The sequence below is a fragment of the Chiloscyllium plagiosum genome, unplaced genomic scaffold (genome assembly GCF_037043375.1).
Source record: "Chiloscyllium plagiosum isolate Xiang-an unplaced genomic scaffold, Cpla_swu_hap1 HiC_scaffold_11, whole genome shotgun sequence".
Lineage (NCBI taxonomy): Eukaryota > Metazoa > Chordata > Chondrichthyes > Orectolobiformes > Hemiscylliidae > Chiloscyllium > Chiloscyllium plagiosum.
The window spans coordinates 12,801,395-12,820,395 of record NW_028270149.1 but is presented as its reverse complement, the minus strand read 5'-3'; positions in this window follow the sequence as shown (position 1 = coordinate 12,820,395).

Below are 19,001 nucleotides of genomic sequence, written 5' to 3'. Positions count from 1 at the left end.
TGTAAGTGACTCAGCCCCTGTGACTCTTCAACAGGAAATCAGGGGAATTCTCCTGTGACCTGGCCAACAATTATTCATCAACTTGTCTGGTTTGTTACCAGTGTCAAATTTGGTTTGTCCCTTCACTCTTAGTGTCAATTACATTGAAGAACTTGTCCCAGTTACACATACTTATAATTATGACATAGGTTTGGTAAAGTAATCCAACCCTTTATTCACACTGTATATAACATAGACTCCTGGGAAGAGACATATCTCTTTACACACAGGGTGTCGCTTCTCTCTCAGTTTTCCCTTCAGCTTATGTCTCGTTTATGTTATATTGTTGCCTCATTTACCTGATCTCTTTGATCTACATCAGCCAACATTACTGAACTTATCAAAAATTGAATAACGTAGATGTTGAAAATACACTTGAACATACAAATTAGAACTAAGCATAGACCACTCAGCTTCTTGATCTCACTTTACCATTCAGTAAGCTCAAGGCTGATCTGGTTACTTCACATTCCTGTCTACCCTAACAAACTTTCATCCATTGGCTTACCAAACTGGCAGAATGGTGAAGCAGGCTTGAGGGGCTGAATGGCCTCCTCCTGTTCCTATTTCCTATTGTCTTGTGGTCTTCACCTCAGCCTTAAGGATGTCAAAGAGTTTATTTGCATTATATTTTGAGTTGAGGAAGAGAATTCCAACCCTCATTTCTGCCTTAACTGCGTAACCCCCTTATTTTAAAACAGCTCCTCATTCTAGATTCATCCAGAATGAAATAATAATGATTTGTGGATTGAAATAATAAATCTGAAATAGTAACGGAAAGTTCTTCAAATATTGAGCTGCTCAACAGTGGGGAGAAAATGATGAAATGACCTCCTCTTCAGATTACATATAACATAGACATTATGTTAAATTAAAAGGCCACTATACGAGTGAAAGTTGTGGTTCTAGGAGTCTTTATGAATCCATGTGGAAATGGAATAATTTTAATATTATGCACCCGATACTAATCCTTGCTCACAGGGAGTTCACCACAGAGAATTGAGCACACCCTCAGATTCTCCATGATCCAGTCCAGCAGGATGTGAATTAAAAAGGCAAGTTCCCCATTACATTTTCTTTTCCCTTGGGCAACATTCCAGAAACAGTAAGTTGGAATTGCAGTTTGATACCCTTACCCATCCGCAGCTGCAAGTCTTGTTAGAGAATGTTTTAGTGGCTAGTAACTATTCATTGGCTCTGATTTTGTACAAAGCCACCAAGAATAACTTCTCACTGCCAAAACATATTACCCAGGATTGAACCAGAGGGAACGATTCCTAAGATCAACAGTTTCAATGAAAATTAGGTTCAGTGCTTCATCTTCTGCGATGTTGTTTATTGTAGGCTAACAATGAGTTTCATTAGGTACAAGGTGCAGGAGAGGATGCTGTACTAACATATATTGAGCTCTTCTCACATCAGCAGAAGTCATGATTCAGTCATGGACAGATATGGCAACCAGACCTTTGGAAGGATGCAGTAATCTTGGAATGAATTCAATGTCAGTTCATCCGATTGAAACCCGAATTTCAAGGATTAATTTCCAAGAAGACATTGCACAAGCTAGTGCTGTATTCCCTGAAAATGCTTAGATTTGATTCATATTTTTTCAGGGCCATTGGTAGGATGGGTAGAGAGAAAACAATGTCGGTTGGTAGCACAGTTGAGCACTACGAACTTATAGGATAGGAACAGAAGAAGACCATTTGACCCTTCACACCTGCTCCACCATTCAATAAGATTTTGGCTCCTCTGTTTTCCGCATTCCATCTCAACTCTTGACTGCTCTGTCTAACAAGAATCTACCCACCTCTGCCTTCCAATATTCTTTTAATCTGTGGAATTCCCTGACCCACTGAAGCAGTTGAGGCTACCTCATTGAATGTTTTTAAGGCATAGAAAGATAGCATCATAGAGATGTACAGCACAGAAACAGACCCTTTGGTCCAACTCGTCCATGTCGAACAGATATCCCAACCCAATCTAGTCCCACCTGCCAGCGCCCGACCCATATCACTCCAAGCCCTTCCTATTCATATATCCAACCAGATGCCTTTTAAATGTTGCATTTGTATTAACCTCCACCACTTCCTCTGGCAGCTCATTCCATCCATGCACCATCCTCTGCGTGAAAAAGATGCTCCTTAGGTTTCTTTTATATCTTTCCCCTCTCATCCTAAACCTATGCCCTCTAGTTCTGGACTCCCCCACCCTAGGGAAGAGACTTCGTCTATTTATCCTATTCATGCCTCTCATGATTTTGTAAACCTCAATAAGGTCATCCCTCAGCCTCCAGCACGCCAGGGAAAACAGCCCCAGCCTATTCAACCTCTCCGTGTAGCTTAAATTCTCCAACTTTGGCAACATCCTTGTAAATCTTTTCTGAACCCTTTCAAGTTTCACAATATCCTTCCGATAGGAAGGAGACCAGAACTGCATGCAATATTTCAAAAGTGGCCTAACCAATTAGTTTTAAAATAGTGATGGAAAAAGAAAGACCAGATCTAAAAGTTGAAGTTCTAAATGGGACAAAGCGAATTTTGACAGTATTAGGCAAGAACTTTCGAAAGCTGATTGGGGGCAGATGTTTGCAGGTAAAGGGATGGCTGGAAAATGGGAAGCCTTCAGAAATGAGATAATGAGAGTCCAGAGACAGTATATTCCTGTCAGGGTGAAAGGAAAGGCTAGTAGGTATAGGGAATGCTGGATGATTAAAGAAATTGCGGGTTTAGTTAAGAAAAAGAAGGAAACATATGTCAGGAATAGACAGGATAGATCGAGTGAATCCTTAGAAGAGTATAAAGGCAGTAGGAGTATACTTAAGAGGGAAATCAGGAGGGCAAAAAGGGGACATGAGATAGCTTTGGCAAATAGAATTAAGGACAATCCAAAGGTTTATTATAAATACATTAAGGACAAAAGGGTAACTAGGGAGAGAATAGGACCCCTCAACGATCAGCAAGGCGGCCTTTGTGTGGAGCCGCTGAAGATGGGGAAGATACTAAACGAATATTTTTGCATCAATGTTTACTGTGGAAAAGGTCATGGAAGATATAGACTGTCGGGGAATAGATGGTGGCATCTTGAAAAATGTTTATATTATAGAGGAGGAAGAGCTTGATGTTTTGAAACACATAAAAGTGGATAAATCCCCAGGACCTAATCTTTGTGGGAATAGACAATAGACAATAGATAATATGTGCAGGAGTGGGCATTCGGCACTTGGGAGCTAGGGAAGTGATTGCTGGGTCCCTTGCTGAAATATTTGTATCATTGATTGATAGATATTTAAAAAGTGAAGGAGTTAAGCGTAATGGTGGTAGAGGTGGTGTGGGGGGGCGGGGGGGGGGGGTAGGTGGGTGTGGTGGTTGGAGGGGGTGTTGTAAGTGAAGCTGTGTCTACAAAATGGTCAGCCATGATCTTATTGAACGGTGGGGCAGACTTGAGGAGTTAGCTGGCCCATTCCTGCTCCTATTTGTGATGTTCTTATGAATGTTGGCCATTTGTTCTGACAATTACCTTCCAGGAGTGGGAAACACCTCTACACCTAAGAAGTAGTTGACTTTAGGACCTTACTTCTACTAATGTCAAAAATGGTGCACCAATTGTAAGTCTCAATCCTTAACATAATAGATTTTTGTTTATCTTTCGTTTATTTTGGAACATGGGGTACATTTATCTCAAATCAGCCTTGATTTCAGTGATTTGTGGAACAGAAATGACTGGCTAAATGGCCTCTTCCTGTTCCTGTGTCCAGACCTCCATCTTTCCCTACTGAGGTTTACATGATTTCCCCATCTGAATAATTCATCACTCTGTTCCCCAAAATTCCCACTTTTATTTCTGAAGGTACGGACCTACCAATCACTGTTCAAAAATTCTGAGCATACTACATGTATGTGAAGTTTGTTTATATGCTTTGAACAACGATTCAATTGTTTGATAGTTTTTGGTTATTTGAAATGTGCTCCTTTATAATTTGTTGCAAACAATTTGAAATATCATGAGACGTCGATAAGTGTGCATATGTGTGGAGTCTCCCATGGTAACTTGAAGCATGCACCATTTTTATAAGGACAGGAACATTATACCACATAAAATGAAATGTAGCCTTGTCCTCTTTTCTGAGGCTGAATTGTGCAATCACTGTACATTCTTGAAATGAATGGTGGGTTCATTTAAGGATCAGGTTACAGATGAGAACTCTGGCTTTGTTTGACTGGCAGATCAATTAAGAACTTATGGACACAGTGGAATTATCGAGTTGCTAAAGGGATATTGAGGGAGAAAGAGAGAGAAAGGTGGAGACCTGAAATATGGAATATTTTAAAACTGTTTTATATCTTTAACAATTACTTTAATATGAGATGTGCAAAGAGTGAACTAACTGAATTGCAAGAATCATTGCTGGTAAAGTCAAAATCTTCAATGCTATTGCTAATAGCTCATCCAAAGTTCTTTGGTTTAACGTATTTGCTTCTGACATACTTCAATTCTTGAGAAAGTGCACTGAGTTCCCTGGGGAGCAGGCCAAAGAATTATTCCTGTGGGATATGATGCAATCAAGAATGATAGAATAAAGCTGCCAATGAATAAAAGTAACAGAAAAAATGTTACAGCAGGAAAGTTACAGGGACTAATGTCGCCAGTAAAGTCTTGGAGGAAGGAATTCGATAGGCTTGTGTTACTCTTCAGTTGTGTAAAACCCTCAACAGCAATGCTTACCTTTGTAGTGGAATATTCTATTACAAAATCAATAAACTGGTTTCTCAGTGCATGTAGTTCTATTTATAACATCATTGCCATTTTTCCAAATTTGGCTGCTGCAGAGAGTGCCCACTCAATACTGATTGCCTTGTAAAGATTCTATTTGGTGTCCGTCTATGTACACATTGAGCACTGTCAGAAAAGAAGTAATTGCTGTAATCAGGTGTCCAGTAGAAATTTAATGGTAATTTCATTTTAAACTCATAAAACACAATGTTTCCGTTTGAGTTTGGTTTCAGAGATGGGCCGTGCTAACTAAAGAAATTGGATAACTGAGGACACAACACAACTTCATTTTAAATACAGCCAAAAATTAAAAAGTCACCCAGCTCCCATTCTTTCTCTCTCTGTCCTATCTCATGCTCCAGTTAAACACAAAAGCCTAAATTAAGTGAGGGTTCTGAAACAGTTTCTGCAGGGTGTTTATGTCAGAAAAAACATGAATTGATTCCTCACTTCTGCATCCTTTATACAAAGAAGCATGTTTTCAATGCTGCATTTGTAGGTATGAGCACCATCAACTCACAATTATGGTGGCTGTTCTCAGGTCATTGCTCAGCCTGTACACAAGATGGCACTCTTCTATGACTCTGGGGCTGAGTCTTCATTCCCATAAACGGTTGGGATTTGTGGCTTGCAGTCTTGGAATAACTGGAACCAAATCTACTCAAACCTACCCACTTCCGGTCTTATGGAGACAGGACCCAGGGCAATTGGGTAAAAACAATGACTGCAGATGCTGGAAACCAGATTCTGGATCAGTGGTGCTGGAAGAGCACAGCAATTCAGGCAGCATCCGACGAGCTGCAAAATCAACGTTTCAGGCAAAAGCCCTTCATCAGGAATAAAGCAATCAACCTGTGAGAAATGGATTGATCATTTAATTATTGTAATGAGGCTGCATGTCTTTATTTTGAACCAAAAGCAGCTGGGTTTCTCAACTGCAGGGAGTCCAGCAGGTGAATGGAGACAGGACAGAGTTGTAGAGTCATAGAGATGTACAGCACAGAAACAGACCCTTTGGTCCAACTCGTCCATGCCAACCAGATATCCTCAATTAATCTAATCCCATTTGCCAGCACTTGGCCTATATCCCTCTAAACCCTTCCTATTCATTTACCAATCCAGACGCCTTTTCCATAAACTAGAGTTTTTGAAATCATAGAATCTTAGAGTCATACAGCATGGAAAAGAATCTTCAGTCTTACCAGTCCATGCCAAACATAAGAGGTTTAGAATTGGTAGATGTAGCTCCAATTGCATTTAAAAGACATTTGGATAGATACATGAACATCAAAAGTTTACAGGGATACAGGCCAAATGCAGGAAAACGGGGCTAGTTTAGTTTGGGAAATTTGGTTGGTGTGGATGAGTTGGACAAAAAGATCTGTTTCCCTGCTGTATGAATAGGAAGGATGTGGAGGGATATGGGCCGGGTGCTGGCAGGTGGGACTAGATTGGGTTGGGATATCTGGTCGGCATGGACGGGTTGGACTGAAGGATCTGTTTCCATGCTGTACATCTCTATGACTGTATAACTCCATAAAGACATAAGGAATAGGAGAAATAGGCCATTCTGCCCTTCAAAACCATTCTGCCACTCAAGATCATGGATGATCAACTTCTAAACCATTTTCCTGCACTATTACCATTTGCATGGGGCGGCAATGACAAATGCTCTGGGGATATTGCTTCAATTCCCACCATGGCAGATGATGAAAATTGAACTTAGGTGGAATCTAGAAAACAGAAGTTAATCTGATGGCAAGCATTAAACTACTTGTGATTGTTGCAAAAACCTACCTGGTTCACTCATGTCCTTTTAGGAAAAAAATCCACCAGCTTTACCTGGTCTGGCCAACAGATCTATACCAATGTGTTGATCTTAACTGCCCTCTGGTCAATTAGTAATGGAATACAAAACTGCATCTCACCAGCAATGCTCATACCTCATAAATGAATAAAACATGAATCCCCTAACATTTTAAATAATTAGAAATCACTTAATTTCACTTTTAAGCTCACTTAATGACCGAGCTTCCACAGCCCTCTAGAATAGAAAAATCCAAGTATTCACCACACTCTGAGTTGAGAGTTCTTCGTCATCCCAGTCTTAAATAGTTTGTCTTTTATTCTGAGACTATATTCTTGGTTCTAGACCCTACAATCAGGGTCTAGAAGCATCCTTTTTCAATCTACCCTGTTCTTGCCTTTAGAAGTTTGTACATTTTCATGAGAAAATGCCCCTCTTTCTTCTAAACTTCAGAGAACACAAACTCTGTTTCCCAATCTCACCTTATCGGAAGTCTCACCACGCCAGAAATTTTTCAATCTACCCTGTTCTTGCCTTTAGAAGTTTGTACATTTTCATGAGAAAATGCCCCTCTTTCTTCTAAACTTCCGAGAACACAAACTCTGTCTTCCAATCTCCCCTTATCGGAAGTCTCACCACGCCAGAAATTTATTGACCCTGTCCTACACAGTCTTTGTGGCAAATCTATCCTTCCATAGACAATGGGAACATAACTGCACACACTACTCCCTTTCTCCAGTTTCAAGGATTCTAATGCTTGAATTCATGTGATAAATCTCATGACATTACTCTGTGTGTACCAGCCGGAGATCCACAACCCTACAAGTTACCGAATAACTTGTCCACTGGGACAACCCCTATTATCCACCTGCACCCTTTTACTCACCTACAAACACCTACTCATCCAACCACACTATCTGACACTGCTGACTATCACTGTTACCTTCCAATGATTCAGCCTGCCCAGCATTGGACTCTCTCCTTGTCTATATTCTCTGGATCCTTCTCTCACATTCCTCACCCACTGACAATTTAGTCCACCTCTCTCAGCCACCAGCATTTGGGTACTGCTTCTGTGAATCAGACCCCACCTTGAATCTGATGAGTCAAAGAGTCATACAACATGGAAACAGATCCTTCCTCCAACTAGTCCATGTTGCCAAACTAAACTAGTCCCACCTGCTTGCACTTGGTTCACATCTCTCCAAACCTTTCCTATTCATGAACTTATCCAAATGTCTTTTAAATGTTGCAACTGTGGCATCCACCACTTTCTCCATCAGTTCATTCCACACATGAACCACACTCTGTGTAAAAACGTTACCCCCCCATGTCCTTCTCAAATTATCCTCCTCTCACTTTAGAAGTACGCCCTCTAGTTTTGCACTCCCCCACCTGAGGGAAAAGACTTTCGTCATTCATCTTATTTATGCCTCTCATGATTTTATAAACCTCAATAAGGTCACCCGCCAACCTCCTGCGCTCCTGTGAAAAATGTCCCAGTCTTGCCATAGTATTTTTATATCTTAAACCTTCCATTCCCAGCAGTATCCTGGTAAATCTTTTGTGAACCCTCTCTAATTTAATGATATCCTTCCTCCAACAGGGCAATCAGAACTGGACACTGTATTCCAGAAGAGGCCTCACTCACCATTGTCATGGTGACTCCTCCACACAAATGGGACCACTCCTCGTGATCAGGGCCACCCTACTCCATTTCCCCCCCACCCCACCCCCCCGCACCCTCCCCCCCCCCCCACCCCACTAAACTAACCTGCCCCGTAGGCTTTGAGTTTGTGGAATAGGCTTCCTAAAATTCCTTTGCTCATCTCTCCAGTTCCCTGTGAAAAGAAATCCCATACAGAAGTGGCAAAGCAGCGTTGCAATTTGCAAAACATTGTTCAGGATGTGCTTCCAGATTTTCCCATCCTACTACAGCCCTTGCCACTTCAAATCCTTACTGTCAAAAAGTCAATCCAAGGGTTCACCAACTGGAAACCTTGGATGAACCAAGAAATTCTCTCACAACTGTAGCCCAGGTGTGCAGCATTCAGGTTTAATGACTCAGACAAATACAGGAGATTCAGGTATGACCTGCGCAAAGCCATCAGACATGCCAAGAGGCAGTACCAAACCAAGTGAGAGGCCAAAACCAATCAAACAGCCTCTCACCACCTGTGCCAAGACCTAAACAACATTTCAAGATACAAAATAAGGCACAGCAAGATGGTGAACAAAGACACATCCCTCCATGATGCGCTGAATGCTTTCTATAGTCGGTTCGAGCAGAATGCCAGTGGCGTGGTATCATCTGCCCCGACAACCCCAAGTAGACCTGTTCCCTCGGTCCCTACTGCAGACGTCAGGTCAGTCTTCCTGGGAATCAACCCAAGGAAAGTGACACGTCTGGATGGAGTACCCGGCCAAGCACACAGATCCTGTGCAGACCAACCAACGGAAGTATTCACTGACATCTTCAACCTCTCCCTCCTACAAGCCAAAGTCTTCAAAAAGACCACCATCATCCCTGTACTTAAGAAAGTACATATAACGTGCACTGATGACAATCGCCCAGGGGCACTGAGCTCCATAATCATGAAGTGCTTCGAGAAGCAGGTCATGACCCACATCAGCTCTGGTCTCCCAACCTGCCTCAATCCCTTAGAATTTGCTCTCCGACATAACCAGGTCCACAGTGAGCACCATTTCCTTCGCGCTGCGCTCATCCCTGGATCATCTGCACAGCAAGGACACCCACGTCAGACTGCTGCACATTGATTACAGCTCTGCCTTTATCACCATTATCCCCTCCAGGCTGATCACCAAACTCTGTAACTTTAGTCTCAGCTCCACCCTCTGCAATGGGATCTTCGGCTTACTGACCCACAGACCACAAACTGTGAAGGTAGGTAACTGTGCCTCCTCCAAATAATCCTCAACACTGGAGGCGCCCAAAGATGTGTTCTCCGTCCCCTACTGTTCTCCATGTACACCCACGACTGTTTTGCCAAATTCCAAATGTATTCCATCTACAAGTTTGCGAATGGCACCACCGTGGTCGGACAAATATCTCACAACAATGTTTCAGAATACAGGAAGAAGGTAGAGGGCTTGGTGACATGGTTTAGTGAGATCCACCTCTCTCTCAATGTCAGCAAGACAAAAGAACTGATCATTGACTTCAAAAGGAAAGGAGAACAAGCCCCTATCTACATCAATGGAGCGAGACTGAGAGGGTGTGGAGAGTCAAATTCCCAGGAATGGTGATAACTGGCAAACTGTTCTGAACTTTCCATGTAGATGTGACAGTCAAGAAGGCACAACAATGCCCCTTCTTCCTTAGGCACCTCAGGAAATTTGGCATGTTCATAAGGGCCCTCACCAACTTCTACAGATGGACCATAGAAAGTGTACTGTCCGGGTGCATAACAGCCTGGTGTAGCAACTGCTCTGCCCAGCGCCATAAGAAACTAAGAAGGTGGTGTGCACAGCCCAGACTATCATGGAAGCCAACCTCCCATCCATGGACTCGATTTACATAGCTCGCTGCTGCTGAAAGGCTGCCAACATCACCAAAGACCCATCGCATCCCGGTAATGCTCTTCTACAATCTCTTCCATCAGGCAGCAGATAAGGAAGCTTGAACACATGTACCATCAGGTTCAAGAACAGCTTCTTCCTGGCCGTTATTAGACTGATGAATGGACTCTCTAACTTCACATCATGTTGATCCTGCTAATGTTGATCTTACCTAGAGCACACCTTGTGCGACATAACCTGTATACCTCTGTCTAAGTTATTTTTTCACCCTATGATCTGTGTGCTCTTGTCAACTATGATCTGCCTGTACTGCCCGTAAACAAAGGTTTTCACTGTACTTAGGTCCACATGACAATAAATCAATCAAATCAAATTATTGAAACTACCATGGAGGATGGCAGAAGCGATATTTCTATGCTTGTTTACATCTGGAAAATGAAGAGAAAATCCTTCAATTCCTGTGAATACATTTTACCACGTTGGAAAGGCCAAGTCTGCTCTTCCTAACAAATTGTTAATGAATGGAAATTTTGCTTTAATTGTATAGTGGAACAGTTTTGGTTTGTAGAAGAGGAAAATTGGTGGTGATTGTGAAGGTAGCACTCTTGCCTGGAGAGTCCCAAGGTCCTGGTTTTGACTCCTGTTCCCAATGAATGCGATGCTCTGGGCTGCATACGTTGAAGGAGAAACTTTGGATTTTGAGTTCTTCCCGGACCTTGGCAGACAACTTTCTAAAATAGACCAATGTCAATGAGGAGATTCCACACTGGATTAAGCTGTGCCAGCACAACCTTCTACAAACTACAGCAGAGTGGGCTTGACAATAAAGAGTGCTACAAGGCATGATCCTCAGTCACGATCCTGTCAAATGGCAGAGCGGCTAAAGAGACTGAGCAGCCTGATCCAGTTCCTATTTTATATGGTCTAAATTAACAAAAGTTCCAGTGTACAAAGCAGGTGTGGTCAGTGCAGTGACAAACATACAAATTGCTGGAAAAGCTCAGCAGGTCTGGCAGCACCTGTGGAGAGAAATCAAAGTTAACATTTCAGGTCGTGTTCTGAGGATGGGTCACTCAACCTGAAATGTTGACTTTGACTTCTCTGCACAGATGCTGCCAGACCTGCTGAGCTTTTCCAGCAATGTTTATTTTTGTCTCTGATTTACAGCATCCACAGCTCTTTCAGTTCTCGGTGCAGTCCAGTACTGCAATGAGACCCAGGCTATGCATCAGCAACACATCAGGGAGTTTCTGAACTCGAACAGAAACGCTTTCTCCATATTCTTTGGATCCAGTGTGACAACCACCAAAGAGTGCCAGTGTCCTTCTTGAAGCCAACTCCACAAGTAATCATGGAAAACCTTTACAAAACCAATTTCAATGGACTGGATACTGTGTCTTAACAGACTAATCTGTCAGGTCCTGAATACTTAGATCTCAAATAGTCAAGAACAAAGACAGCTTCAAAGATTCTCTGAAGCTGCCAGAGAAGCACAGCAGCATTGGCCTTAATGAATACAAGGAACATTCCATTAATCAAAGGGAGAGTTTTCCCAGTTTAAGAAAGGAATAATCTTGTCATAGAGTCATAGAGATGTACAGCATGGAAACAGACCCTTCGGTCCAACCCGTTCATGCTGACCAGATATCCCAACCCAATCTAGTCCCACCTGCCAGGACCCGGCCCATATCCCTCCAAACCCTTCCTATTCATATACCCATCTAAATGCCTCTTAACTGTTGCAATTGTACCAGCCTCCACCACATCCTCTGGCAGCTCATTCTATACACGTACCACCCTCTGCGTGAAAATGTTGCCCCTTAGGTCTCTTTTATATCTTTCCACTCTCACCCTAAACCTATGCCCTCTAGTTCTGGACTCCCCAACCCCATGGAAAAGACTTTGTCTATTTATCCTATCCATGCCCCTCATAATTTTGTTAAACCTCTATAAGGTCACCCCTCAGCCTCCGACGCACCAGGGAAAACAGCCGCAGCATGTTCAGCCTCTCCCTACAGCTCAGATCCTTCAATCCTGGCAACATCCTTGTAAAGCTTTTCTGAACCCTTTCAAGTTTCACAACATCTTTCCGATAGGAAGGAGACCAGAATTGCATGCAATATTCCAACATTGGTCTAATCAATGTCCTGTACAGCTGCAACATGACCTCCCAACTCCTGTACTCAATATTCTGACCAATAAAGGAAAGCATACCAAACGCCTTCTTCACTATCCTATCTACCTGCGACTCCATTTTCAAGGAAGTATGAACCTGCACTCCAAGGTCTCTTTGATAAGCAACACTCCCTCGGACCTTACCATTAAGTGTATAAGTCCTGCTAAGATTTGCTTGCCGTCATCTCTTGCACCCTGGATCTCACTAACTCCTGAGACATCCTGTTCCTTGTGCCCAAACATATGAGTTGAGAATCAATCTGTTCACTCATGTGAAGACTTTGGGTAGACACCCATGATCCTGAGTAGGTGTCATCCACGAATTGAGGGACAGTCCCCAACAATGATGAGTGGCCATCTTTTTTCAGTGAGATGCTAAATCATCTTTTATTCAGGAGATGCAGAAACAAAAGTTGAATGGAACTATTCAAACATCATGCTCAGCAAAGAAGGCACTTGGCTTGTTTGTCTTCATTGCTCAGACCTTTGTGCATAGGAGTGGGAGTATTATGTTGCACCTATACCGGACACTGATGAAACCACTTTTGGAGTACTGTGTACAATTCTGATTGCAAACTGAAAAAGGTGCAGAAAAGATATCCAAGCATGTTACTGGGACTGGAGGGTCCAAGTTATAAGGAGAGGCTGGATGGGCTGAGATTTCTTTTTCCAAGAGAATAGGAGGCTGAGGGGTGACCTGACAGAGGTTTATAAAATCATGAGAGGCATAGAAAAGGTGAATAGTAAAGGTTTTTTCCCTTGGGTGGGGGAGTTCAAAACTACAAGGTCTAATTTTAAGGTTCGAGGAGAAAGATTTAAAAGGGTCCTGAGGGGCAACTTTTTGACACAGAGTGTGGTGCGTGAATGGAATGAACTGCTAGCGGAAAGGGTAGATGCAGGTACAGTTACAACATTTAAAAGAAAATAAGGCAGATACGTGAATAAGAAAGGTTTAATGGGATATGAGCCAGACAAATGTGACTAGTTTTGTTTGGGAAATTTGGTCGGCATGGACGGGTTAGACCAAAAGGTCTGTTTCCATGCTGTATGACTCAATGACTCTAGTTATCTATTCGTGAGCAGCAACTTGAATTTACTTTGGAACTTGAGTCAGGAAAACCTGCCAAGATATTTTGCAGCAGCATTTCATGTCAAATTGGACACATATTACAACAGATGACAATTAGCGTGGTCAGAGACTCAAAACTTAAGGAGCATATTCAAGGAATCAGTAAGATTTAGGGAGAAAATTCCAGAACTGAGGGCGCAGGCAACTCAGTCAATAACGGTTACGTGAAGGGAAGAGGGATTGTGTAAAAGGCAAGAATTAATGGAGAGTCAAGATCCTGAAGGAACAGATGACGAGGTCCTCCCTCTCAGTTACTGGTTGTGGGATATTACTGTGAATGAATTAATCACTGCATCTGCCATCAAAACAACACTGACTTGATGTCCAAAAGTAATTCACTGGCTGTCAAAAACTGTGAAATTTACTAAGGATGTGAGAGGTCATATAAAAATACAAGTTCTCCCTGTGACATCTCCTCCAATCGTTAAATTATACTGCAGCTGACACCTAATCAGAGCAACATGAACAGTTTATGAAGGCATGGAAGTGTGAAACTCAAAAAAAAAACTGTGAGAAACCAACCAGAAAGTAGCATCTAATTATGTTCATGCTGGTAACTGAGAATGTTAAAGACAGGTCCAACATGTGCAATTTTTAAATGTATTAACAATCCTGAACATGTTATTCATGTCAACTCAATTAATTTGCAGTGCCCTAACAGTTATTATGTACGTTAATATTCCACAATTCTGCATATGGGAACCCCATGAAAATAACGTAATGCATGATCAGCTCATCTGTTTATAATGGTGCAGAGTGAGGGAGTAACCTTCAGCAGGATGCTAGGAAATCTGTGGAGAGAGACACAGAGTTAATACTTCGGGTCGATGACCTCTCATCCAAATGTTCTGACAAAAGGTCACAGACCTGAAATTTTAACTCTGCTTGTCTCTCTCCCTGGATACAAATGAAATCTGTAGCATCCACAACGCTGTCTTTTTGTGTTAAGGGAAGCATTTTTTTCTTCCTCCATTATTGCAGTGCGATCTTCCATTTCTGTCAGCATTGGAATAGACATTTGGTGAGACTTTTCTTAATAGCTTAACAGCAGGGAAGTGGTGTGCTTGTAATGTCACTGCGCTAACAATTCAGATGCCCTGGTGTTATTGCTGGAGAGAGTCCTGTTATGGGAGCTGATGAAATTTGAATGATTAGATTAGATTACCTACAGTGTGGATACAGGCCCTTCAGCCCAACAAGTCCACACTGACCCTCTGAAGAGTAACCCACCCAGACCCATTTCCCTCTGACTAACATACCTAACACTACAGGCAATTTAGTGTGTCCAGTTCACCTGATCTGCACATCCTTGGACAGTGGGAGGAAACCAGAGCACACAGGGGAAACTCACAAAGACACAGGGAGAATGTGCAAACTCTACACAGACAGTTGCCCAAGGCAGGAATTGGACGCAGGTCCCAGGTGCTGTGAGGCAGGAGTGCTAACCATTGAGCCACCATACCACCCTTGTGATTGATGTGAATGTGATTGATCAATCTAGAATTGATAGCTATTCTCTTGATAGGTCAAATGGCCTGCTTCCACACTGTAGGGATTCCATAATTCTCAGTAATGGTGTGCGTGCCAGATACTATCTATTGTTGCAGAAACCCATCTTGTTCATCAATGCGTTTTAGGGACGGAAATCTGCTGTAAGTGCCTGGATTGCTGTTCTTGTGACTGTAGACCTATCACAATATAATTAACTCTTACCTGCTCTCTGCAATGGTCTAACAAGCTATTAATTCAAGAGGCAATTACAGATAGGTGACAAATGCTGGCCTACTCAGAAATCCTTACATCCCATGAAAGTACAAAGACGGAAAAGAAATCAACTGATTCAGAAGTCATTTTTTAAAGATTGGATTCTCGATGGTATGGAAACATGCCCTTTGGCCCAACAAGTCCACTCCAACCCTCTGAAGAGTAACCCATGCAGACCCAATCCCCAACATTTACCCCTGACTAGGGCACCTAACACCAGGGGTAGTTTAGTATGTCCAATTCACCTAAACTGCACATCTTTGGATTGTGGGAGGAAACCGGAGTTAACGCTGCATCATTTCAAAATAGATCATCAGTCAGGAAGTGGCTTGAGAGAGACTGGCCTTCATATAAAGTGTTGATTTATGTGCATACTATCCAGAGACTGCCTCTGAGCTGTGTGTGCTTTCTGTTGCTTTGCCTCCAAATAAGCTCAGCCTGCGTCAGTTTCCAAATGATGAATAGCATCTGAATTAGATATGGCTTGGCTGAGGAAAGAATTGTTGTCTAGGTATGCACACAGCTAAATATTAACACAACAAAGTTTCAGGGAATACTGGTCTCAGAGAAACTGGTCGCTGCTTTATTTTTACATTTGAATTTTCACATTTTACCTTTGTTGGTGAACAGGTAAATCCATTCCAATGCCACCATGGCAATTTGTAAATTCAATTTTTTCCACAAAAGATGTAATATAAAGCTGACATCTGTGTTGTAAGGCAGGTAGATCGACCCACTAATATAATCAGAAATTGCTGTGAACACTCAGCAGATCAGGCAGCTGCTGTGGAGAGAGAGAGAGAGAGAGAGAGTGATAATGGGCTGGCATTATTGAAGGATGCCTCAATGGAATGAAAGCTGGGAGGCAGGAGAACTGGGTGAAAAGTATCTACATTGAATTCCCAACTTCAAGAAAAATATTCTCAATTAACGTGGTGGCAGGAAAAGTCTGATGCTACAAGAGGAAAAATCCAAATTGTAATCCCAGGATACAGTGATGAATACTGGACATTCAGTATGAGTGAAGTTTCTTACAGAAAGGCTCAAAAGTTTGCATTTAAAGGAAAACTCTAGTTTGAAATGCTAAAAGAAGGCTTCTGGAGTTGAGTGGATTGGCTTCTGGAGTTAAAGGGGTTGGTTTATAAGGAGAGACTGAGTAGACTGGGATTATAGCCATTGGAATTTAGAAGAATGAGAGGGGATCTTATAGAAATATATAAAACAATGAAGGGAATAGATAAGATAGATGTAGAGAGGATGTTTCCACTGGTGGGTGAAACTAGGACAAGAGGACATAGTCTCAAGATTATAGAGAGCAGATTTAGGAATGAATTAAGAAGGAACTTCTTCACCCAGAGTGTTGTGAATCTGTGGAATTCAATGTCCAGTGATGTGGTTGAGGCTTCCTCATTGAATGTTTTTAAAGCTAAGATGGATAATTTTTTGAAAAGTAAAGGAATTAAGGGTTGTGGTGAGAGGGTGGGTGAGTGGAGCTGAGGCCATGAAAAGATCAGCCATGATCTTATTGAATGGTGGAGCTGGCTCGAAGGGCCAGACAGCCTACTCCTGCTCTTAGTTCTTATTGTTTTCAAAATGCTACAGTACACAAAAAAGTATTGTTAGAATTGCTTACAAATATTGGGAAAAGGAATGAGAAAGTCTTTGTTAATAAAAGGATATCGATGTTATCTATCTAGACTTGCAAAAGGCCTTTGATAAGGTGCGTCACGGGAGGCTGCTGAGTAAGGTGAGGGGCCATGGTGTTCAAGGTGAGCTATTGGCATGGATTGGGAATTGGCTGTCTGACAGAAGGCAGAGACTTGGGATAAAAAGTTCTTTTTCGGAATGGCAGCCAGTGACAAGTGGAGTCCCACAGTGTTCAGTGTTGGGGCGGCAGCTGTTCACTTTATATATTAATGATCTGGATGAAGGGACTGGGGGCATTCTGGCGAAGTTTGCCAATGATACGAAGTTAGCTCGACAGGCCGGTAGTGCTGAGGAGGTAGGGAGGCTGCACAAAGATGTAGACAGTATGGGAGAGTGGTCCAGGAAATGGCTGATGAAATTCAACGTGAGCAAGTGCGAGGTCTTGTACTTTGGAAAAAAGAACACAGCCTTGGACTATTTTTTAAATGGTGAGAAAATTCATTAAGCCAAAGACCAAAGGGATCTGGGAGTGCTAGTCCAGTATTCTCTAAAGGTTGATTTGCAGGTGGAGTCCATGATTAAGAAAGCAAATGTAATGTTGTCATTTATCTCAAAAGGGTTGGAATATAAAAGCAACGATGTGCTTCTGAGACCTTATAAAGCACTAGTTAGGCCCCAATTAGAATACTGTGTCCAATTTTGAGCCCCATACCTCAGGAAAGACATACTGGCACTGGAGCGTGTCCAGCAGAGATTCACATGGATGATCCTTGGAATGGTAGGCCTAACATATGATGATCGGCTGAGGATCCTGGAATTGTATTCATTAGAGTTTAACAGGTTGAAGGGAGATCTAATGGAAATTTCCAAGATAATGCATGGCTTAGAAAGGGTGGATGCTGGGAAGTTGTTTCTGTTAGGCGGGGAGACTAGGACCCGTGGGCACAACCTTAAAATTAGAGGGGGTCAATTTAGAATGGAAATGAGGAGACATTTCTTCAGCCAGAGAGTGGTGGGCCTGTGGAATTCATTGCCACGGAGTGCAGTGGAAGCCAGGACATTAAATGTCTTCAAAGCAGAGATTGATAAACTCTTGATCTTGCAAAGAATTAAGGGCTACAGGGAGAGTGCAGGTAAGTGGAATTGAAACACCCATCAACCATGATTGAATGGCAGAGTGGACTTGATGGGCCGAATGGCCTTGCTTCCACGCCTATGTCTCATGGTCTTATGGTCTTATGGACTTTCATGAAGACAATTATGAAAATAGCAGCATATGCTGTCAAATGTACATGAATTAAAGTGAAGGCAAAAGAAGACTGTGCTTTGAAGTTAATGATTTTTTACTGTTCAACTGAAAATATTTCTTTCAGAATATTTGTTTACTTAAGAAGAATATTTCTTTAAGAAGATGCCATTTCATTTTAAAGTAAAGAGGCATGAGAAGCTTGGAGAAGAGGCAGAAATAAAACAAGTCACCTATAGACTGAAAACATTGTGAAAATCTCTAAGAAGAAGAAACTGTTACATAATGATAAGTCATCCTTCCATCTTGAGAAAAACTAGAAATACAATGTAAAACCTTCCTTCATTTCCCTGCATTTCAGTGATGGCGAAATGCTGGAAAACTAATTTTACAACAAAAGTAGGAAGTCAAGTCTGAAACATTTAGAGGTTTTCAACTTTAATTAGTAGAAATTAAATAAAATTTACAATAAAGGAAATATGAAGATAACTTCAAAATCTTCCCCAAACAAATCAAAGCTCTTAAAAATAAAACTTTATGATTATTTGTCCTCATCATCCAGTAATTAAAGAATTTTGTTAAAATAATTAAATTAATAACAAATATATAATGTTCTTTCAATGTCGCTGGATTAAAATCCTGCAACTCACACCCTAGTGGCATTGTTGGTTGAGCTATGTCAAATGGACTGGAGCAATTCAAGAAGGGAGCTCACCACCACCTACTCAAGGAGTGGTCAATAAATGCTGGCCCAGCTTGTGTAGCCTAATCCCATAGATGAATAACAAACAAGGATATAGTTTACGAAAGAACTTATTGACCTCTTGATTCATGACCTTTCCATTTCAACAGGATCTTATGATTGTGATAGTTTACAACCG